General features: G+C 45.9%; 1 long non-coding RNA gene across 1 annotated transcript; it reads left to right on the top strand.

The window, feature by feature from the left end:
- Positions 1 to 10,787: 10,787 nt before the first annotated feature.
- On the top strand, positions 10,788 to 21,973 carry LOC145428807 (uncharacterized). Its single transcript, XR_013909128.1, has 2 exons — positions 10,788 to 11,793; positions 19,486 to 21,973. It is a non-coding gene; the product is annotated as an uncharacterized LOC145428807 (long non-coding RNA).
- Positions 21,974 to 23,714: the final 1,741 nt, after the last annotated feature.

The following is a 23,714-nucleotide window of genomic DNA, read 5'->3' as shown; positions in this document are numbered from 1 at the left end:
GCTCTGGAGTGTTAAAGCTGCACATACTTCACTTTATCAAGTCTCCATCTGAGAGATGGAGAGATTAAACCCACAGAGTGCTGTGCTTTCAGTCTGTTCCAATGAAGACATCATCAGCCGGTCAGCTGACTCGCCTTCAGAGGATGCAGGGTTTGTTTCAAATGCTGTGATAACCTGATGCCTGACTGTGAGCACATGGTCACCTGGTCAGGTGCAGGACGTATTCACGGTTCCAGTTTAGGAGCTGATTCTTTACCAGCAGCTCTGAACAAAGAACAGCTGGAAACTCACAGCAGCACAACCTGTGCAGGTGTTCAGTGGGAGATCCACAGGATGTATCAGTGCTGTGTCTTTACACTGCACCTACCTCACCTTTATCACCTGGACACACACACACCTGGATCACTGTCCTCACCTGATCCCTGATCCGTCCCCTGTGATGAAGGTCAGGACTTCATGAGAGACCACACTGCTTCTCACACCGCTACAACTTCCACATCTAGCAGGACTTCTGGAACCAAATTCCAGAGAAGAGCTGGGCCACCCAGAGCACCGTGTCCCCACCAGACAGCCATTGGCTGTCGTCAGCAATGTACACGTCTGCACTTCTGTAGTCAAATGTTAGTGGTGAAGGTAGCTGTTAGCAGCCTGAGCTCTGATGGATGTGAACCAATCTGTGAATGGTTTAAACTTGTTTTTGAGAACTAAGATGCGACTGTCGGTCGTTTTGCCCTCGGCACTCGAGCCGCAGCGATCCCTGCAGACCTGCCGGACGGACCTGACCGGCTCCATCCATCAAACTCAGGAGCTTCACCTTAAACTGGACGCAGTGAAACCTTTTTTTTTTTTTTTTTTTTTTTTTTTTTTTTTAAATGACATCAGAAACAGCAGTATGCGACATTACGTGATGGCAGAGCTTCAGTTCATCCTTTGTCATTTTTTTTTTTTTTTTTTTTTTTTTTTTAATAAATAGGACAGGGGGAATGAATGAGAGAGAGAGGGGGAGAGAAAGAAAGAAAACCCAAGGGGAGAAGAGACGGTGAGAAGGGGGGGGAAGAGAGACAAAAAAAAAAAAAAACTCCTGGGTCACCTGTATGGAGAAAAAACAAACAAACAAACAAACAGAGGAGACAGCAAACAACAAAGAGCAACATAATAATAGAGAAAACAAAGCACCATCACAATAAACTAGCTAGTCATAGATATCAGTATTTACTAAGTAATAAACGATATTGTGCAGCACGCAAGATAGACAGCGCACAGTGTGCTTTGAGGCAGCAGCCAAGAAAGCTTTAGTCCGCGTCTGTGAATACCCATGTGTGCATACCTGTGTGGATCAGCATGTTTGCATTCCAAAGGTTTCTCCATGTAATGATCTGCTAGGGAGTGTGGGGGGGGCACAGCCCCATCCTCCAGGGTGTGAAGCGGGTATGGAGGAGATCAAAACTCCAGACATCCAGAGGCCCCCAGAACACAAGAGACCATGGAAGACCAACAGAGGGGCAGCCGCGCCACTGTTCCAGTAAGAGCTGAGGAGAGTCCCAGATGAGGGCTCGCCCAGCAGCCGCGGAGCAGAAGCCAGGGGGGGTTGCAGTGACGCGCCCGTGAGCTCCGCCGGCCCCCAGCTGCGCCTGAGTGACCGAGCCCTAGGCCGAGAGGCCGGGGGCACCCCACCTCCAAAGGGGCCCGAGCGAGCCCCAGGCCCCAGGCCCCGACAAGCGGCCGCCAAGGAGTGAGCCGGTGTGTACCCGGACGCCCACCCCCAGACACAAAGTGACGCAGTGAAACCAGCAGCAGTGTCTGACTCACTTCAGTCAGTCTGGGCTCTTATATTCACTTTGTTCATGACTTTGGGTAAATCAGGCTGTTTGTTTTTAACTGCTCATCTTGACCTGTTCATCTTTGTGTTTTTACTACTGGATCCGTCCCTCACATGTTACTTGTCACGGTCCTGAGTCGGTGACCCAGTGTTTTGATTTTGTGTTGTTATATTTATTATTTTCTTGTTCCTCGGTCAGTCGTGTCTTTTGTCTCTCCTGTCTCTGCGCCCCGTCTTCCCTTTGCTCAGTGTCTAGTCCGTGTCTATGTTATACTTCCTGTTTTACTTTGACGGTCCCTTGTCCTATGTCAGTGTGTCCAGTTTTGCTTCACCCCGGTCTCCTGTGTGTCATTCCCTCGTTTCCCTCGGTGTATTTTAGCCCATGTTTCTCTCTGTCTGCGTCGTCCCCTCTCCATGCTGTGTTTCTCCTTCTGTGCTCCCCGAGATCTCCGTTCCTAGTTTTCTAGTTTTGTTTTGTTTTTGGAAGTTTATTTTGGTGAAAACTATGCAACTGCAATAAAGCAGTAATTTTAAGTTTATTCCCCCATGTGAGTGTCTCGCGTGTGGGTCCTACATCCGGCCCGTCACACGACGCTACCATGACATAACTGTGTTCGCTTGCTGATTACTTTCCCTGCACTATGGACAGGCCGTCTGCTTCTGCTGCCTCGACCGAGTCGAGCGTGAACCGATTTTTTCCTGCAGAACAGGCTGAACCTTGCGTGCCGTTAAAGTCGTCCTCAGCTCTCTGAGAGGAAACGAGGATTTTTGGGGAAAAGTCTTTTTGTGCAGTGATGGGAAGCCAGGGTCACTGATCTGAAGTTTGACAAACTACGAACATTGACACTTTGGAAGAGTTCAGTTTTACAGACGAGCTCTTCAATTTAGTTTCTCTGTAAGAAATATAATAAATATGAGTGAAATGATTTATTTATTCAGCAGTTTTCATGAGACGGCAGCGAGAATGGAAGGAAACGTGCGTGCTGGACTGATCAGAGCACCGTGGCAATCATACACGTCTGGACAGACGTCAGTGTGAAAGAAAACCAGCTCTATGGACACACACGAGAAAATGTGTTTTTTTATAAAAGTAGGAATTTTTGTCTTAAGTTAAAAAAAAGGAAAACAGATAACATAAAAAGAAAGTTTTAGTTATTAACAAAAAATTGTAGTAACTGAATTTTAAAGAATAAAAGGGAAGAATTGTAAAAATATACAAACACAACTATACATATTTAAATTATTGTTCAAGTAAAAAACTGTGAAATAAAGATGAAATAAAAAATATAAGATGAGAATCATTTATTGTAATGTAACTAGTAATATTAAAGCAGTAATATTGATGCTTGTGTAGCTAGAATCTTGCTGCACAAGCATCAATATTACTGTTTATGATTTATGATTCTTGTGTTTATCTAGCAGCTAGATAAACACAAGAATTAGCACCTAAAGTAAAAACGTGCAGGCAGCCGGCTTCTCTGCACTTTAACATTTCTATGAATATTTTGCAGAGCAGCTATCAATAAAAGATTGCAGCAGCGTCTCAGCATGCAGAGTCTGCCTCCGTCTGAGCCATGAAGGCTTCCCTTTGTTTCTCCTCGCTGCGTGCACGTGCACGTGCATGTGCTCTTTAATGTAGCTCTGTGCTGTTCATTAGGAGCGCTGGAACGTGGCTGTCTTTGAGCATCAGGTGCTGCTTTCTGCAGACTGAAGGAGGAAGTCAGAGTGAGGAATGGGAGTCCATCAAAGGGCTGCAGTGACAGTTTTACAGCATGACTGCAACCTCTCAGCCTCACACCAGCACGCCTCCTCTCCATCCTCCTCTTCCTCTGCTCTTGTTTGGTCTTATTTTCACTCCTTTTTAACCCTTCCTCTCTCCTTTCCTTTCCCTCCTCCTGCCTTACCTTTTCTCCCCTCTCTGCCTTAAGTGGAGCCTCTCTCTCACAGTCTTCCTCTGATTACTCTTCGTCACTGTTTGTGCGCTCTCTCTCTCTCCACTCGAAGTAAACAAGTCACTAAAATGATGCTGTGAGCTCGAGGGGCTCTGCAGCAGCGCCTCGTTTGTTTGTACCTGATGTATATTCGGAGAGGCGGCTGTTTACCGTGGACACATGAGTTTATTTGCACGGCTCCTTCCAACAGGCGAGCGCATAAAAGAAACATGAGTGAAAATAAGAAGAGATAAATAATATTTAAAACACAGCAAACACTGCGAGGTAAACAGCATTCAGTCAGCGACGCTGTGACTGCGACGTCGCATGTGGCTGCACATTTTCAAACTCTGTGTGCTCAGTCTAAAAGTATTCATGTGATCTAATCTGACCTAAAATAACTAGACTATACTGTGCCCTAAACTAAACCCAGCTTTGACCTGACCATAATCTAGGATAACCTCAATTTAAACCCAAACAACATTAAACCTTCATCTTTGAAAAACAATCTAAGATTAAATTTTCAATCTAAACATCTTGACTTAATCCAAATCCTAAACCTAATTTATAAAAGCCGAACCTGACCTGAGCCTCACCAAAATGACCAAGTCTAGCATAAACTAATCCAGCCTAAACTTAATCTCAAACATAAACTAAGCCTAGATTTAAAGTTAACCTGATCCAAGCTTAAATCAAAGCTCTCAAATGTTTAGATAAGTCCTGAAGCTGTTAGACGAAAGGCAGTTAACAGTCCTGATAACAAGACAGGTGTGACGTGTCCCCTGAAGGATCCAATCAGCAGCCATTGCCTGAAACGCTAGCGATAAGAAACCAATGATATTACGGTGGCTATGTCCATCTTTTCTATACAGTCTATGACTCCTCTGCTGCTCTTTACACATGACCACCGTCACAGACGGGACATAAAGGCGCCTGCTAACATGCATAAGCAGCACGCACAGCATGTCAGTCCCTTTGTGCTGCTTCTGCACACAAGCTCCAAATTCAAAAACCAAAAGACTTGAGCTGAGAGCCGGCCTCCTTAAATAGGTCTTACACAATACCTCCATCCCATCTGCTTCAAAGAGCCAGACAGCGTAATGAGGGTGCTCAGATTCTTTCAGCAGAGCTGCAGAGGTAGCCGTCTGAGACGGCCACAGTTCCACATGATGAAACAAATAAGTTCGACACAAAGCCTTAACGGGGCCTACAGCCATGTCCTCCCCTTAAAACGAGTTGATCAGTTCTTCCTTTTGGATGTAATGAAGATGAAAACAGTTAATCAGATCAGTGTTATCAGGTTTAAAAGGTTGAAATGTCTCACTGAGTCACAATGAGTTTGTCTCTTTCATGCAGGAGGTTTAATTCTGAACAAAACTAAAGAAATGCAGGGATGAAAGGTTATGGGCAGCTCCTCCAAGCTGCACAGAAGAAATAGATCTGTGCATCACAATCCGCCAAGTTAAAATCTTTTACTGCATCATAGCATTTAATTCAGTTTACAGAATGATGAAAAACCAACAGACACAAAGTCTGCATGGACACTGTTTGGCTGCAGGATTCTTATCATGTTGGACAAAATAGTGTGACCCCCAAATCATCCAAACCAGCAGCCCAGACGAGTGTGGGTCTGTGCCTCGGCCAGAGTCGGGTAAACACCTGCGACGGCCTTACTGTTCAACCGAGCTGTAATGGACTCGCTGGTTTATATCTTCTTTGAATTATTGATCGTATTGATAAGCGTGCACCACTCTGGTGTTTGTCTAATCACTGTGTGCTTCCTGCTGTAATAAAGACAGATCTGGTCCTCCTGCTCTGGGAAAGCTGAGCTACAGCATCACGAGTTAAACAGGGCGCTCTGCGCTCAACCGAAACGGCGAGAACATGTCAAGCTATCCGTCATCTGCTGGGTGTTGTTTAATAATTTCACTGTGTGCGGCTGTCTCGGCGTGAGTCGGGACGTGTCTGTCAGGTTTTAAATTGCACCCCGAGATGTCACGGCATGCTCAGCCTTCAAACTTCGTTGTGGAGTTTGACAGACAACACAACTTAACTGTGAGGGGAAAATCCCAAAGGTAAAGTATACAGGACAGAAAATCTAAACCCTGAGACTCAAAGACGAGTGGCACCAGACGTATTCGATTTAATGTGAGAGATAAAACATCTCTGGAAGCGGTTCTCAGTGCAGGAGCAGCTGCAGGTATTCTGTCGCCTGAATGACTGAGACACTTGAGCCCCATTTGCAAGGTTTATTCAATTTATTGCTATGATCTCGATCCTGTGTCGATCTATCGCTTCTGCAGTCTGTAAAGTAAAGAGTTCCAAAGCATATTGGAGTCGGCACAAAGGTCCTGCACAGTGTTGTTTCAGTGCAAAGGAGCGTGCACTTCTCCTGCCTGAACCACGGAGGCTGCTTTGGCCGTTTGAATGAAAGCATATCGGTGCTTGGACTGCAGCATGCATGGAGACTTATCTACAGACAGCATCAGAGCATCGGTCTGGTTTGGTTTCCACATGTTAGCATCAGTGAGGCAAAAACTACACATATTTGCTAACATGCACAGTTAGCCTGCTAAAGTTAGGCAGGTGTAAACTTTACCACATTCAGCATCTCAGTTTGTGTGCTGATGTCACATGTGTTGGGTATGGGGTTATAAATTGAAGTTATTCTTTGTTTCATTTTGTAAACCTCTAACTTATTATCGTGCTCGGCCTTGGTCCACTTAACCTGAACACGCTGTGTCAGATTTTGTTGTGTTGGTCATGTGACTTCTAATGCCAGGTGTGCTCTTTGACTTGGATTGTTGCTTCCTGGTTCTGTGAAATCGGCGGGAACAACAAAGCTCACTGTTAGCTCTGCATCCAGTCTGGCTGCACGTGGATCCTCTTTGATTGCATCTTAATAATTTACAACATTTACTAATTAACACAAAACAAGAAGCAGAAAAATCTTAGCTAATGACTGTCAAAGGAGCTTGCAAAGAAAGCGTCTGGACTTCTTTAAGTTGCTTGAAGACGTTTCACCTCTCACCACTACATATTTCAAGTACAACGAAGGCTTCTACAGACAAAAACATGGCTGTGCCATGGGCTCCCCCGTGTCACCTATTGTAGCAACCTTTACATGGAGGAAGTGGAAAGGAAGGCTCTTGGCTCTTTCAAAGGAAGAGTACCCAGCCACTGGTACAGATATGTGGACGACACCTGGGTCAAAATCAAGACACAAGAAGTGGAATCCTTCACTGCGCACATCAACGCTGTGGATAAAAACATCAAGTTCACCAGGGAAGACACAAAGGACGACTGTTTGCCTTTCCTGGACTGCGCCGTGCACATTGAAGAGAACGGCAACCTCAACATCGAAGTTTACGGGAAGCCCACACACACGGACCAGTACCTCCTCTTTGACTCCCATCACCCTTTGGAACACAAACTTGGAGTAATCAGGACCCTACACCACCGGGCAGAACATGTTCCCTCTAAGCCTGAAGGGAAAAAGAAGGAACACACACATGTAAAGGAAGCACTCAAAACGTGCGGCTATCCTAAATGGGCGTTCTTAAAGTCAGCAAAGAGGCACAGAAAAGAAGACCAGACACCAGCGAGGGAGGATAAGAAGGACAGACGCAACAACATTGTCATCCCCTATGTAGCCGGTGTATCAGAGAAACTCAGGAGAGTTTTCTCCAAGCATGACATCCCAGTGTATTTCAGACCCAGCAACACACTCAGACACAAACTGGTTCACCTGAAAGACAAAACTCCAAAACACAAACTTAACAATGTGGTGTATGCTGTACAGTGCAGCGAGGAATGCTCAGACCTCTACATTGGAGAGACCAAACAGCCACTTCACAAGCGCATGGCACAACACAGAAGAGCCACCTCCACAGTACCAGACTCAGCAGTCCATCTGCATCTAAAGGTCAAAGGTCACTCTTTCGAGGATGCCAATGTTCACATTTTGGACAGAGAGGACAGATGGTTTGAAAGAGGAGTGAAAGAAGCATCTATGTCCACTGTGAGCGACCATCTTTGAACAGAGGCGGGGTTTACGACACCAACTGTCTGCCATCTATAATCCAGTTTTGAGATCCTTCCCAGACACCTTAACGCCCACTCACATCCTGGGCCATCTGACCTCAGGAAATCACATGATAAGGTGGGGCCAGGTTTCACAATGAACACACCTGAAACTCTGGCTGATTGGGACCCACGCCCAGTTTCCCACCTTGGCTCAGGCGGTTAGAGGATCATCAGGGGTCCTTTTGTCCCTCTGTGGGGGGAAACTCCCACTAGGTTTATATCTGGGACTCTCCACCATTTGACCTTAGAACTGAAGAAGCTTCTCGGATGAGAGGTGAAACGTCTTCAAGCAACTTAAAGAAGTCCAGACGCTTTTCTTTGCAAGCTCCTTTGACTACGATGACCTGGATGACTGAGAACCTTCACAGACATATTAGCTAATGACTGCATCAGGTCGCTGGAGTCACCGAGAAGCAGAATGATGTTTAGCTAGCTAGCGTTGTAGTTTAGCGGTGTGCTAGCTCTGATGCTAAAGCTTCCATCTAAACCTGATGTGCCTTCATCACCTCGCGTCTGGACTGCTGCAGTGGAGTCTGGCTGCCTAACAAAGCACAGGAGAAGCTGCTGTTCTCACCTACACACCGCTGCACGCTCCTTCTCCCTCCTGTCCTTTGGTTAAAGACTAACTGTCAATCTGGAGACGCATTCAGGACTTCAGAGCAGAGAATTCGGAGCTGCCGCCCCCTTTGAGATCGGCATCGCCCGTCTTTGAACCTTTTCAAACAGCAGTTCAGATGTCACGTATTCACCGAGGCCTTGGGTTCTGGATCATTCCCACCACGTCACTCACTGCTCATATTTGAAGCATTTTGCAGGAAACTAAACTCGTCCTTTTAATTCTTCCATGACTTTTTTCTGCTTTTGACAAAACAGTAACGTATCTGCTCACACCGATGCCACCTCGTCAGTTTTAGCTGTGATGTTTTTCCTCAGTAATTACAACAGTGTTCCTGCTTTCCAGGCTGAACTGAGATCAGTTATCGGGCTCAGCCTTGGGTTTGTGGCGTTTCACAGAAGTCCTGAAGGAAAACAGAAAGCTGCGAACAACATCAACATGCTTCTGCTCTCATTCTCTCTCTCATGCAAATACAACAGGATCCAGACTTGAGGTGTTACATAAGTGGGTTACATTGACTTTTAATGACTCACACGGTAGAATGAGCTAATTAAAAACCTTATGAGTTATTTATGTGGATGTGAGTTAAAGTGGGTGAAGGAAGCTGGATTCGAATAGCAGGCGATTTAACAAACGAGGCCCTGAAAGCATTTTATTCCCCTCATTTAAACCGATAAGCAAAGAGGTTCTTCAAACCGAAGTGAAAGGTTGAGCTCCATGAAATGGGGACGGCTGCCCAGGCGCTCGTCTACAATTAGCATTTTGCTTGCTTTTATTATTCATCACAAAGTGCAGCAGAATGGTTTCACGGCGGGAGCTCGGGCGCACGGCGAAAACGATGAAATGTCATGTTTCTTTGTGTCGCGCTCGCCTCATTCACTCCATCTGAGCTGAACTTTTTCATCCTTTCACCTGAAGATCCAGCAGTTAAACATATACTCACAGCCTGAGGACGTTTCCCTCGTAGCTCCTGTATTTCTCTTTTTAAAGCGTCATTTTCATTTTGGCATCTCGTTTTGACAGCAGCACAACGATGCAGACACTCTGGGCTGTACGTGTAAAACTGCTGGAGCCACTTGAGCCGAACTATAATAAATATTAAAGCATCACAGCTGCTCTCAGTGTGCCCATCCAGTAAAGACTGCAGGAGATATGCAGCTTTTGACTTCCTCTGTCAGCAGCACACACCTGTGCACCTGCACAAACCTCACCTGCCTGAGTCCCTCAGCTTCAGCGATGGAGCTCGTGGAACACACGATGTTCTCTCATCCCTCTGATGACACTCCTCAGTGTGTGGAAACTCATCCTCCCACTGGATTTTCATTTTGCGGGGAGAGTTATGAGCCTCCTGCTGTCAGTCCTCACCTGAGGGGCAGCTGTGGCCTCTTCATCTGAACACTGCTCGGTCACAGAGGCCCAGCTCTGGTGTCGGGGATGATCCTCCCTGTGACTTTTATATTTGAGGTTGGTGGTGAAATCATGCAGTAATCTCAGTGTAAGAGGTCAGAACAGGACTTCCTGCTGATCTGGAAACAGCAGCCGAGGTCCTTTACCAGCCTAGAGATGGTGAAGGAGGCAGAGCCTTCAGCTTTCAGGCCCCGCCCTACTTTCCTTTTAGATAAAGCATATAGTTGGATCAGGAGACCCTGCATCTCTCTGCATTGAATCATTAGTTATGATTAATCTCTGGCTCTCTCCCACAGCGTGTCTTTGTCCTGTCCTCATTCCCCCCCACCTGGCAGATGGTCCCGCCCCTCCCTGAGCCTGGGGCTGCTGGAGGTTTCTTCCTGTTAAAAGGGAGTTTTTTCTTCCCACTGTCACCAAAGTGCTTGCTCATAGGCGGTCATCTGATTGTTGGGTTTTTCTCTGTCGTTTTGTATTGTTGTGGGGTCTTTAAGTTACAGTATAAAGCTCACGGAGGCGACTGTTGTTGTGATGTGGCGCTGTATAAATTAAATTGCTGTCCACAGCTGTAATAATACTGGATGAAAGCACTTGCCTGCTGGTTGTAATCACAGTGTTAGTCATGAATATGAAGTGAAATTTAAGGAGCAGAAACAAATTCAGGCACTAATCAACAGGAGTGAAGGAAGACTTGTGCAGCTGGTTCATTAACAGTCACAGCTCATTAGGAGAGGCTCAATCAAAATTCAGAAACCACGCTGGACTCCAACAAACTGCCACCATCGTGACGACATGATGTAAGGAACACAACATGTTTAAAGCAATGAGCTTCGGCTGTGTTTGCACTGAGACTCCCTCCTCCTCCTCCTGTCAGCAGGTCAGCACATCAGTATCGTGTTGGTAATGTGTCAGATGTGTCGGTGTCGCAGCCTGAAGCTGAGGGGAATGCCGGGAATGCAGCCAGTGAGCACTCCTAAATTAGCACTGCTGCTTTTCATTTATTCATCCTGCTGTTATTCTTCTGCTCTCTGCCGGCTCACACTCACTGTCACTCTGAGTGCCATCCCTTCATCACCGCAACACACACTTTGGACAAAAACCAAATATTTAGGTTCATCCGTCCCTGTGGAAGGATTACGGAACAAGAGGAAGTTCATCAAAGGACAAAATGTGCAACATACCACGAAGAGAAGACAACTTCAGTGAGACAGAAATTTACAACAGAAAGAAAGAAAAAGAACACAAAGAGCAAACGTGCAAAGAGGGACAAAAACTACATATAAAATGAACACAAAGAGTCCAAGTAAGCCTGCAGTCTGAGAGCGAAGTGCTCTGATGGGGTGATATGGGAGTACAACGTCATTAAGATAAGATGGGGCCTGATTATTTAAGACCTTGTATGTGATGAGAAGAATTTAAATTCAATTCTGGATTTAACAGGAAGCCAAAACAGGAGAAATCTGCTCTCTCTTTCTAGTCCCTGTCAGGACTCTTGCTGCAGCATTTTGGATTAGCTGAAGGCTTTTCAGTGAGTTTTTTGGACTTCCTGATAATAATGAATTACAGTCGTCCAGCCTGGAAGTAATAAATGCATGAACTAGTTTTTCAGCGTCACTCTGAGACAGGATATTTCTAACTTTAGAGATGTTGCGCAAATGGAAGAAAGCAGTCTCACATATTTGTTTAGGAGGTGTCTGAGAGGAGAATGCTAAAAAAGCTTCTTTGTATCATGGATAACCCCTCCCACCCCATGCACCCCTCCATGATCAGACCACACGCAGCAAAAGACTCATCGCTCCGAAGAACTGACTGCCACAGGAAATCCTCTTCCTCACTCTGTAGGTGATTTTCCTGAGGAATATTAAAAGAAAAGGAATGATTTTTGAGCCATTACTTGTGTAAAGTATTTTCCCAAAAGACAAAGACACAGGCAACAGGTAATACTGAACTAAATGTAAAACCTCAACCTTTTTCATTTTTACCTAAACCGTGTGCACAAAACTCTGGAGGGATCTATGCTAACGTAGAATCCAGTCAGGACGCCTGCTACTGCTGTTTGCTCGCTTTTTGTTTTTTTTATGGCCGATCGTTTTCAGAATCAGAATCAGAATCCGAATCAGAATGGGGTTTATTGCCAGATGTTGAGGTTTACAACATTAGGAAATTGCTGCAGTGCTTCAGTGCAAACATAGTGTCATAAATAGCACTTAAATAGACATGAAAAAAAATAAATAAATAAAAGTAAGAATAAGAATTAAAAGTGCTACGTAGAAAGATATGTGCATGAGATATACATGAGATATATACATGAGAATAAGAATTATGAGTGCTACGTAGAAAGATATATACATGAGTGCAGGTGGTGATCAGTGCCAAACATGAAATGATGCAGTGAACACAGCGTAGGGTCATGTGTTAGTGGCGGGGACAATCATGTGGTTATTGTTCATGTGTCCAACAGCAGAGGGGAAGAAACTGTTCTTATGGCGAGAGGTTCTGGTGCGAATGGACCGGAGCCTCCTGCCTGAGGGGAGCAGGTCAAACAGACTGTGTCCAGGGTGAGAAGGGTCAGCTGAGATCCGAGCTGCACGCCGCAGTGTCCTGGAGGTGCACAGGTCCTGCAGAGATGGGAGTCTGCAGCCAACCACCTTCTCAGCAGAGCGCACAACACGCTGCAGTCTCTGTTTGTCCCTGATAGAGGCTCCAGCGTACCACACGGTGATGGAGGAGGTGAGGATGGACTCGATGATTGCGGTGTAGAACTGCATCATCGTCCGTGTTGGCAGGTTGAATTTCTTCAGCTGCCTCAGGAAGTACATCCTCTGCTGGGCTTTCTTGATGATGGAGGTGATGGTGGGCTCCCACTTCAGGTCCTGGGTGATGGTGGTACCCAGGAAGCGGAATGAGTCCACAGAGGTGATGGGGGTGTCAGTCAGGATGATGGGGGGGAGTGGGGCTGTGTGCTTCCTGAAGTCCACAATAATCTCCACTGTCTTCTGGGCATTCAGCACCAGGTTGTTGTGGCTGCACCAGGACACCAGACGTTCAACCTCCCTCCTGTAGGCAGACTCATCCCCGTCAGAGATGAGCCCAATAATGGTGGTGTCATCTGCAAACTTGATTAGCTTGACAGACTGGTGGGTGGAGGTGCAGCAGTTGGTGTACAGGGAGAAGAGCAGAGGAGAAAGAACACAGCCCTGAGGGGAGCCGGTGCTGATGGTCCGGGAGTCCGAGACATTCTTTCCCAGCCTCGCATGCTGCTTCCTGTCCGTCAGGAAGTCAGTGATCCACCGGCAGATGGGATCAGGCTTCAGGCTTCAAGTAGCACCATTATACCAACATTTCACGTTCTACACATTGTTTTAGGTGTATTTGACCAAAAGTTTGACTGAAAATTCACATGCAAGCTTTTTTCAAGGCTGTGGTATTTGCCCGCAAACAATACCTTTCAGCTAGCTAAAACAGAATATTATGCTATCAGCGAGCAACATGGCTAATGCCTTTCACACAGCTTTGTCTCAACTCCAAAGAGCCACAGAAGTAAAAGCTCATGATAATAATTGAAACAATCTTTGAAAAAATGACTTACCAAGCATGGCAAACAACTTAATTATGTAGAGCAAAATGTTCTGAAACGGCTTCACTTCAGCTTTGATTGGAGTCTGTGAATTTACTCTGTTGGTGTCATAGCCCCTGTAGGAGTTCAGAGTTAAGAGGTCAAGGGTTAATGTTTCCATTGTAACACCTCCAGATTTGACAGAGAAACACTCATTTTTAACACTCGATTTTAACTACTATCATTTTACACCTCAGAGTTACATTAAAAGAATGTGACTCTGCTTAGAGTAAAATTAACTCTACTTTTGCAAGAAGACTATTAACACCAAAACATTTAACACTTTTGAAGTTGCTGTGTACGGTGCAATATCACCCAACAGTTTTTCATTGAATGTTTGTTTCATCTCCCCATCATATGCTGCTACTCTTTTATCCATTTGCACAATACTATGCTAATACTTTTAGGATCACCTGCACTGATAGCTAAGCTATTTATTTCTCAGGATATAGTTTTATTGTTACTTGTTACAGTTATTTGATATTATATTTTGCACTATCCTACTGTATATTAGTGTATACTTGTATTCTATTGTACATAATGTATGTCTTATTCCTCTGCTCCTCTATCTCTCTGCTGCATTGAGCATGGGTATAACAAAAGAATTTCCCTCGGGATAAATAAAGTTCTTCTTATCTTATCTTAATATATGCATTGAAGGACATGTCCTGGTCAAAAATGACTCCAAGGTTCCTCACAGCGTTACTGGAGGCCAAGGTAATGCCATCCAGAGTAAGAATCTGGTTAGATACCATATTTCTAAGCTTTTCAGGGCCGAGTACAATAACCTCAGTTTGATCTGAATTAAGAAGCAGAAAGTTTGCGGCCATCCAGGTCTTTATGTCTTTAAGACATTCCTGCAGTTTAACTCATTGGTGTGTGTTATCTGGCTTCATGGACAGATAGAGCTGGGTGTCATCTGCATAGCAGTGTAAATGTATGCTATGTCTTCTAATGATGCTGCCTAAGGGAAGCATGTATAATGTAAACAGAATTGGTCCTAGCACTGAACCCTGTGGAACTCCATAATTAACCTCAGTGTGTGAAGAGGACTCTCCATTTACATGCACAAACTGGAGTCTATTAGATAGATGTGATACAGATTGTGGCAGGATGAATATTATGTTCTGGCTGATCCCACTTTTAGTCAGGCGCATTAGGGGGTGCTAGTATAAATAGTAGCGGCCACCTGAGCATCCCCAAATCGCGTACCTGTTGTCGTCTCCTTTCGGTCACATGACTTCCCCCGGTGTTGCAGGTGGGAGCTGCGTGCATGTCGCTGCTGTCTCAGCCTGGCTGGGTGGTGCGTGTGTTCATTAATGTTATTCGTGTTACAGACATGACCCGCGGATACCTGCTTGAAGCCTCCATTGCGGCTGGTCGGTGTTTATTTGGCGCATGCGTACATTATCTCACTCTGTGGTAAACCAATGTTGTTTAGTGGTCGTAGCTGCAGAAACCTCCTATGAACCACTCTGTTAATAAATCGAGTGACGCCGTTTAATTGGTACGTAACTCAGCTTTGTTACGATCTCTGCCTTTCATTGTTCTTTTATAGTAAACACTCATTATGTATTGGAGCAAGTGTGGGCCTTAGTGGGCGGCCAGGAGCTTTACAGCGGGGTTGCTACGGCTTTTCTACGCTAGGCTAACAGAAGTTAGCCTAGCTGCTGCTTTGCCTTCCCCGTTTGTTTCCGTTTGCGAGGGTTCTTTTCCTCTTCCTCTTAGGAGGCGACGTCGGCTACGGGAGTCGGCTGGCGTGCGTGTTGACTGACTTGATTATTAAATTAGGGTAGTAGGTGGAGTAATACGGTGACTCCGTCTGTTGGTGATGTACCATGGGCAGGGTGGGTGTCCTCACTGATTTCTATAACTGATTCAATTCAGTTTTGACTCAGTCAGAAATCATTTATCGTTACTGCAGAAAGAAAAATTATCCTGCAGTCAATCAGAAACTGAAGAAAACCATGAATCAGCAACTGAACATTAGCTGATGCTGCTGAAGTGAAGCAGAGCAGAGCTACAGAGCTTTATTAGAGACACAGCTAACAGAGTTGCAGTTTGGCATCATTTTAAAAAGTTTACATTTCTTCAGTATTGAACAGCAGAAACGAGGCTTTCCTGTCGGAGGTCATTCAGCAGCTGGCGGCACTGAACTGCTGCGTAATAAGCAGAGAATAAAGCAGAAAACAGAGATTTGATGGTAAACTGGTCTCTGGGCACTGAGAGACAGAGCTGTGCAGGAAGTGTGATTTTATCCTGGTGGAACAGCCAAAGTCAGAGAAAACTCGTGACCATGTGTATCAAACGTGAAGCGTACCTTCTGGATCTTGGCTCTTCTGTTGCTGCTGGTTCAGTGAATTTTGGTTGGCGTGACGGAGAGATGTCGGTGCAATAATCCTTTCTGTCATCGTTGTATTTTTACTCAGTTGTATATAGTATTTGTATTTGTATTCTATTTTTATCTTATTGTATATTTATTTTATTTTATTCTACTGTATATAGTATTTTATATGTTTCTCAAGATGGCGCCGAGTATGGCAGCCTCGTCGCGAGCTCCCCCAAGCAACGGCTTTCTTCTGTGTTTAATTTTACTTTTCCTTTATTTTTTCACGAGCAGCACTTGTCTCCTTGTGTACGACCGACAAACCTTACTGGACATAAAAGACGGTCTTTCTTATAACTTTCCGGAGTTCAAGTTTTGCAACACGGACGCTCCGTTTGCAGACCCCCCATTCATCTCACCTGAGACGCCTTTGTTCTCTGGCCCTGGAGGCCGCAAACGCCGACGCAGAGGGAGAAGATCTGGCGTTCTGGTTCGACTGAGACGGCGCACTTACAGACCACCGTTACCCAGTTTATTACTGGCTAATGTGCAGTCTCTGGAGAACAAGCTGTGCGAGCTTCCAGCACGGATCTCATTCCAGCGAGAGATGCGGGACTGCTGCGTGATCTGCCTCACAGAAACCTGGCTATCGGACAAGGTACCGGACTCAACTGCCGGGGTTCTCCGTGCATCGCGCGGACAGGTCACAGGATCTTACTGGGAAAAGCAGAGGCGGTGGTGTATGTTTCATGATCAACAACAGCTGGTGTGATTATGCGAACGTGCACCCGGTCAAATCCTTCTGCTCACCGGACCTGGAGTACCTGATGATTAAGTGCCGGCCATTCTGGCTACCGAGGGAATTTACAGCAGTGATTATTACGGCTGTTTACATTCCCCCACAAGCCGACACTGACCGTGCACTCAGGGAACTGTACAGCGCGATCAGCAGCGAGGAAACCGCACACCCAGAAGCAGCGTTTATCACGACCGGGGACTTTAATAAGGGAAACCTGAAGAAAGTCTCACCCAAACTCCACCAACACATCCATTTTAACACGCGTGGAGACCGGCTACTCGACCACTGCTACACCTCTTTCCGGGATGCGTACAAAGCCCTCCCCCGCACCCCATTCGGCCAATCAGATCACTGCTCCATCCTGCTCCTGCCCGCCTACAGGCAGAAGCTGAAACAGGAAGCTCCAACCCGGAGGGCGGTGCACTGTTGGACGGACCAATCGGAGTCTGCGCTGCGGGACTGTTTTGATCACGCGGACTGGGAAATGTTTCACGTGGCTGCCAGGGACATTGATGAATACACAGACTCAGTCTGTGGATTTATCAGGAAATGCGTGGAAGATGTCGTCCCATCCAGAACAGTTAAATCCTTCCCAAATAAAAAACCCTGGATTAACGGAGATGTTCGCGCGGCACTGGCGGCACGGAGCACCGCCTTTGCCTCCGCGAACACATCGGACTACAAACACGCACATTACCAACTCTGGAAGACGATCAAAGCAGCCAAACGTGAGTACAGGGACAGGGTGGAGCAACAGTTTGACAACCCTCGGAGTATGTGGCAGGGACTAAACACGATCACAGACTTTAGAGGGAAAACCAGCACACCGCAGACCACGGCCTCTCTGTGTGAGGATCTAAGCGTATTCTACGCTAGATTCGACACGGCGAACACCATGAGACCGGACAGTGTGCGCACCGCGGATGACGTCAGTGCGCACACTGTGTCTGAGGAGGATGTGCGGAAGTGCTTCAGGAAGGTGAACGCACGCAAAGCTACTGGTCCGGACGGGATTCCCGGCCGCGTCCTCAGGTCATGCGCGGCTCAGCTGGCTGGAGTGTTCACGCACATCTTCAACCTTTCCCTCTCTCTGTCTGTAGTCCCAGCCTGCTTCAAAATGGCCACCATCGTCCCTGTACCCAAATCCTCCACCATCTCCTCATTGAACGACTGGCGACCTGTAGCCCTGACCCCCATCGTAAGCAAATGCTTCGAGAAGCTGGTCAGGGACTTCATCTGCTCTGCACTACCCGACTCACTGGACCCTCTACAGTTTGCATACCGCCACAACAGGTCCACTGATGATGCCATAGCCCTGACACTACATACTGCCCTGTCACACCTGGAGAAGAGAGACACGTATGTGAGAATGCTGTTTGTAGATTACAGCTCAGCATCCAATACCATCGTTCCCTCGAAGCTGGACAGGAAACTGCAGGATCTAGGACTGAGCAGCTCCCTCTGCAGCTGGATCCTTAGCTTCCTGTCTGACAGACGCCAGGTGGTCAGACTGGGCAGCATCACCTCATCCCCCATCACACTGAACACTGGTGCTCCACAGGGGTGTGTACTGAGCCCTCTCCTGTACTCACTCTACACCTACGACTGCACAGCCACTAACAACTCCAACATCATCGTGAAGTTTGCAGACGACACTACAGTGGTGGGTCTTATCAACCCACTGGTGTCAAGACAACCATCTCACCCTCAACGTCGCAAAGACAAAGGAGTTGATAGTGGACTTCCGGAGGTGCAGAGAAGTACACACCCCCATCACCATCAACGGCGCTGCTGTGGAGAGAGTGAGCAGCTTCCGGTTCCTTGGTGTACATCTGGCTGAGGATCTTACGTGGTCAGTACACACAAACAAAACAGTGAAGAAGGCGCAGCAGCGCCTCTTCTTTCTCAGGAGACTGAAAAGATTCGGCATGAGCCCCCGCATCCTCAGGACCTTCTATCACTGTGCCATTGAGAGCATCCTCACTGGATGCATCACCACCTGGTACGGCAACAGCACCGCTTACAACTGCAAAGCTCTCCAGCGAGTAGTGCGGTGCTCTGAACGGATAATTGGAGGTGAGCTTCCCTCCCTCCAAGACATCTACAGGAAGCGGTGCCTGAGGAAAGCGGGGAGGATCATCAAGGACTCCAGTCACCCCAGCCATAAACTGTTCAGACTACTTCCATCAGGAAGGAGGTTCTGCAGCATCCGGTCCCGTACCAGCAGACTGAGAGACAGCTTCTTCCACCAGGCCATCAGACTGCTGAACACGTCATAGACACCTCAGCTTCACTACTGGAACTTCAACATTATGCACTCCACACTGTATATAAATGCCACTTGTTTTGCACATATTCAACTCTGTATATTTTATATATTTTATTATTATTATTATTATTTTTTTTTTTTTTTTTTTTTACTATTTAATTTGTAAAAATGTGTATACACACACACACACACACACACACACACACACACGTAGGAAAATATTTAGTATACACATCCAGAAATGCATACACTATTATATATTGTACATATATTTATTAGTTTCAGGTTGGCCATTCTTGTATTTTGCTCGTTTGTGTTGTTGTGTTTGCACATCTCTGTTGCTTGTGGGGCTCGCACACAAGAATTTCACTCGCATGTGCTGTGCCAGTGTGCCTGCACATGTGATGTGACAATAAAAGTGATTTGATTTGATTTGATTTGATTTGATTTTGATTTGATTTTATTCTATTCTGTACAGTTGTGTACTGTATTTATTCTTATTGTATTCTAATTTTTACCTCATAACTTTTGCACTGTCCACTTCCTGCTGTGACAAAACAAATTTCCCACGTGTGGGACTAATAAAGGTTATCTTATCTTATCTTATCTTATCTTTCAGCCCCGACGGCGTGTCTGCGTACGTGGAAAATCAACTTTATAAACCCACCCTGGTCCAGACCTCTACAGCCGGTGAATGATGACCACCAGGTAGCACGTCACGTTTCCATTTGGCCTCAACAGAAGCAAAAACGGCAGAAAGTGATGGGTTAATGGGGATCTGTGGACGCTGCAGGAGCACTGAGCTCAAACAAAACCCCTCCCAGCTCCCAGCTCTGTGTTAAAATGCAGCCAAAATATTCAGAGATGATTCAGGGAACTGCAAAGCCAAATACAATACCACCAGGCTCAGCCTAACAAGCAAACAGAAATCCCAGCAGTGGAAAAGAAAGGTCATCGCTGTTCCGAGAGAGGAGAGGCTGTTTGCTGACTTTACACTGACACACAAAGCTCGAAAGCTCCAGAGATCTCACATTCTCCTCTCTGAGATTCTCCCAGGGAGGGAGAAACATCCTCTGCTGTTTCCATTTCAGCTCTTTGTGGCTGCAGATGATTAATAGCTGTCTAATTACAGAGGTACAGCAATCCTGTTTATCTTTCGTGCAGCAGAGAAGGCGCATCGTGCTGTTTCATTCGTGTTTCCTCGCTCTCTGAAAATCCGTCTGAACTCACCAGGTTCACCTGGAACTTCATTAGCATCCACTCCACTAATGGTTTGTCTTCTCGTGAGCAGATGGCATTGATCAGGATCTGCACGAGTGTTGGAGAGTCTCTGCAGAGAGTGGAGCCACACAAACATGCTCATCATTACCGCACTAAATAGTGAAACTCTGAGGATCCACCAAGGCGCAGGTTGAGCTAGAGTCAGCGAGGTGAGGCTCAGGGGGAAACGCTGTATTAAAACGATGTGTAGGAGCCTATTTCACATTCACAAATGGAGACATTGATTAGTATTCCTTCAGCGTACGTGGCTAAAATCCACCCTAACCCTATCAAAAGTTTCTTATTTCCCATATTTGTCCTGTTTCACAGCTGGATGTTGATAAAATAACGAGCTCAGTGTATCACAGTGCGTGCTCTCACAGCAGACGGTAAATAGGTTCTAATGTAGAACGTTTCCACTCTGCACTCAAAGTGTGTTACGCAGCTGATGGCCCCGCCCCTCCCTGAGCCTGGTTCTGCTGGAGGTTTCTTCTTCATGTGATTGTTGGGTTTTCTCTGTATTATTGTCGGGTTTTTAGCACCTTGAAGTGAATGTTGCTGTGATTTGATATATAAATACAAATACAATTAATCCCTCTGAGCTCAAAGCTAAAGCTGCACACTGCTCTGAGCACTCAGTGTATCAGGGTTTATTTTTCAACAAGACAGAAGCTCCACCCTCCTGAGGTTCAGAGCTTCTGTTCAGGAGGGAGAACACTGTTGGCTTAAAGGAGGAGGAGCTACTTCTGAGTCAGGTAAAGCAGGATTATTGACTCTGCAGAGCTGCTCGTGGCTTCTCATAGACGGAGCTGGAAACGAGCGGGTTTCATGTCAGCACAGTTTTGTTTTAGACTCAGGAATGAATAAAAAAGTTCACGTCACACATCACAGTGAAATATGACAAGATGACTTCTATCTTATCTCAAAGTGTACTCAGAGTTTCCACATGCACAGGGTTTTATTCCAGCAGTTCCTATTTAAAGACAAAGATGGAACGGACTCATCTTTGTTTAATGTCACTTTACTGATGTTTACGTTTCTTCTCTATTTTCGTGCACAGCTCTCGCAGCATCAGGAGCAGGCTGCCAGGGTTGTAGTGGTGTAGGAGGCAAGAAAGAAAGGATTCAATCGCTGTTGTTGGAAGCAGATGTTCGAGCTCTTTCACATTAATCTGATTGCTGTATAAAATAACTGCTCCACACAGATTTGCACAAATTATTATTTTGCCCTGAAGTTACATCCATCAGTTCTGCAGCAGATTCTCAGCGCGTTCAGGGGGGACGTTCTCAAACTACCCGTAAATGGTGCAGAGACGCCGACCTCAGGCCTGCAGTCGATACACATGGAGGGCAGACACCTGTTAAAGAATGAACGCACGGTAACACTGGAAGGGGAGACATGGCTCTGCCTAATCTGTGATTTTAAAACAACACGTGTTAAGTCTAATTGTTGAATGTTGCCATTGTGTTTCTTAAATTTGTACAGTCTTAGTTCAAGCAGTAGGATCAAAGCCATTCCTTTGATCCTGACCACCTCTCCAACCACTCTGTGCTGGGGGAGGTTTTATTGTAGATACATCCTATCTGAAAGATCTGTTTCTTTTGATGTAAGCTTCCTGCGTTTACGACCCTTTGGTCAGCAGGAGGTCTGACACACACACACTCTTACAGAAGTTCACACATATATATATAAAATGCTTTGTCTTAGAACCAAGGGGGCGTGGCTTTGTTCTGACGTGTTTTGTGTGAACTGTCTCTCAATAAAAGGCAGCAGGAGGAGGTCAGATCTGGGGGTCATTTTCGTGGTGGACACAGACGAGGCCTCCCTTGCGCAAATAATCGATCGATCGACTGTCTTGTTTTCTTCATGATGAATAAGTCTCTAGAATTAGCGGGGCTTGTGGAAACACAGACCCAACAACACGAGTGAGACAGTAAATCCTCCTGAGCTGCACGTAAGTCAGCAGATAAGTCCGCAACAACACCAGCGATCATCGCGGCAGAGATCAGAGACGCTGCTTTCACTCGCTGACTGTTACAGGACGAATCTAAAGAAGTTTTTTCACACAAACTCACAGTGAGTCACAGCGAGGCGAGTACTGAGGTACGGCACACTGCTCTGCATTCATGCAGGCCGCGTGTAACGAAGGGGAATTACTCCAAAATTACAACATAAAAACAACATGAATACAGCAGAAACATAAACAAGATAAAGTGATTCAGAGTCAACATCATAGGAAATACAAAGTCCAGCTCTGGAGACGAAAGCATCCAGGGTTTTGAGCTCTGACGGTTTTTCCACAGCGACGGTGCAAACGAACCCTTCGAGGGAGCCAGTTAGAGGAGCACTAATCACAGCAGCTGTTTCAAGGTGGGAGGAGTTTTCCCAGCATGCCTCTGCATATAAAAACATACCAGTGTTGTGTCCTCAGGCTTAACGAAGGAAACCAGATTATACGCTGGTGTGTGCTGCACCACAGGGTGCCGAGGAGGCAGCATCCATTTAAATAATGTCATCGCATTTAAGAACATTTAACCTGAACCAGTCGAACCTTCAGCTTTTTCACTAAGTGCTCAATAAAAACTAAAGGAAACTCGATCAAACCAGGACACCCAAGTCTCCTCCTCAGGTATGAAAACCAACATCATCTAAGGTCTGATGTAAAAAGCAAACAATGATGCCTGCAGCAGCTGAAAGGCAGCTTCATGAGCAGAGCCAGCTGAGTGAAGTACGGTGTCCTCTGCATAAAGGTGGAACAAACAGATTCATTCTTCTCACTGTTATTAACAGAAATGAAATGAGGCTTAAAACTGAACCTTGGGTGGTCCTCCATGGGCCCTCGCTCTCTGGGAGCCTCTGGATGTCTGGGGCCTGGATCTCCTCCATGCCTGCTTCATGTTCTGGAGGGCGGGGCTATGACTCCCCACACCCATCTGATGTTACATGGAGAAACCTTTTGGATACAAGTGCACTCACACAGGTGTGCACAGACACACAGTATCTTCCTCGGCTGCTGCATCAAAGCATACCGTGCATGTCGGTCTCACGTGCTGCTCAGTAAAACTCAGTATTTATTATTTACTGTTACTGACACTTATCTATAGGGATGGGTATCGTTTAGGTTTTATCCGATACCGGTGCCAAACCGGTACTTTTGAAACTGTGCCGGTGCTTAAAGAATGGAGAACACAAAATGGGTCCAAAAACCTCTCATGTTCAGCTGTTTCTTTGTAAAAAGATAACAATGTTAGCCTTTTCTGCAGCTATGGGGCATATATGGTATCACTCTTGGCTGGAAGCAGTGCTTAAACAATGGAAAAAACACAAACTTTGTCCAAAAACCTCTCATGTTTAGCTGTTTTTTTGTAAAAAGATAACAATGTTAGCCTTTTCTGCAGCTATGGGGCATATATGGTATCACTCTTGGCTGGAAGCAGTGCTTAAACAATGGAAAAAACACAAACTTTGTCCAAAAACCTCTCATGTTCAGCTGTTTTCCACTTTTTCTTTGGTCATTTTAGCCTTTTTGGCCAGGGTGAAGGGAGTATCTGCCATCAAACAAGAAGACAGCCGCATGTAGCTATGATG

Source organism: Astatotilapia calliptera, chromosome 5 (assembly GCF_964374335.1).
Source record: "Astatotilapia calliptera chromosome 5, fAstCal68.1, whole genome shotgun sequence".
Lineage (NCBI taxonomy): Eukaryota > Metazoa > Chordata > Actinopteri > Cichliformes > Cichlidae > Astatotilapia > Astatotilapia calliptera.
The sequence above is the reverse complement of the archived record's forward strand: the minus strand, read 5'-3'. Positions and strand labels throughout refer to the sequence as shown.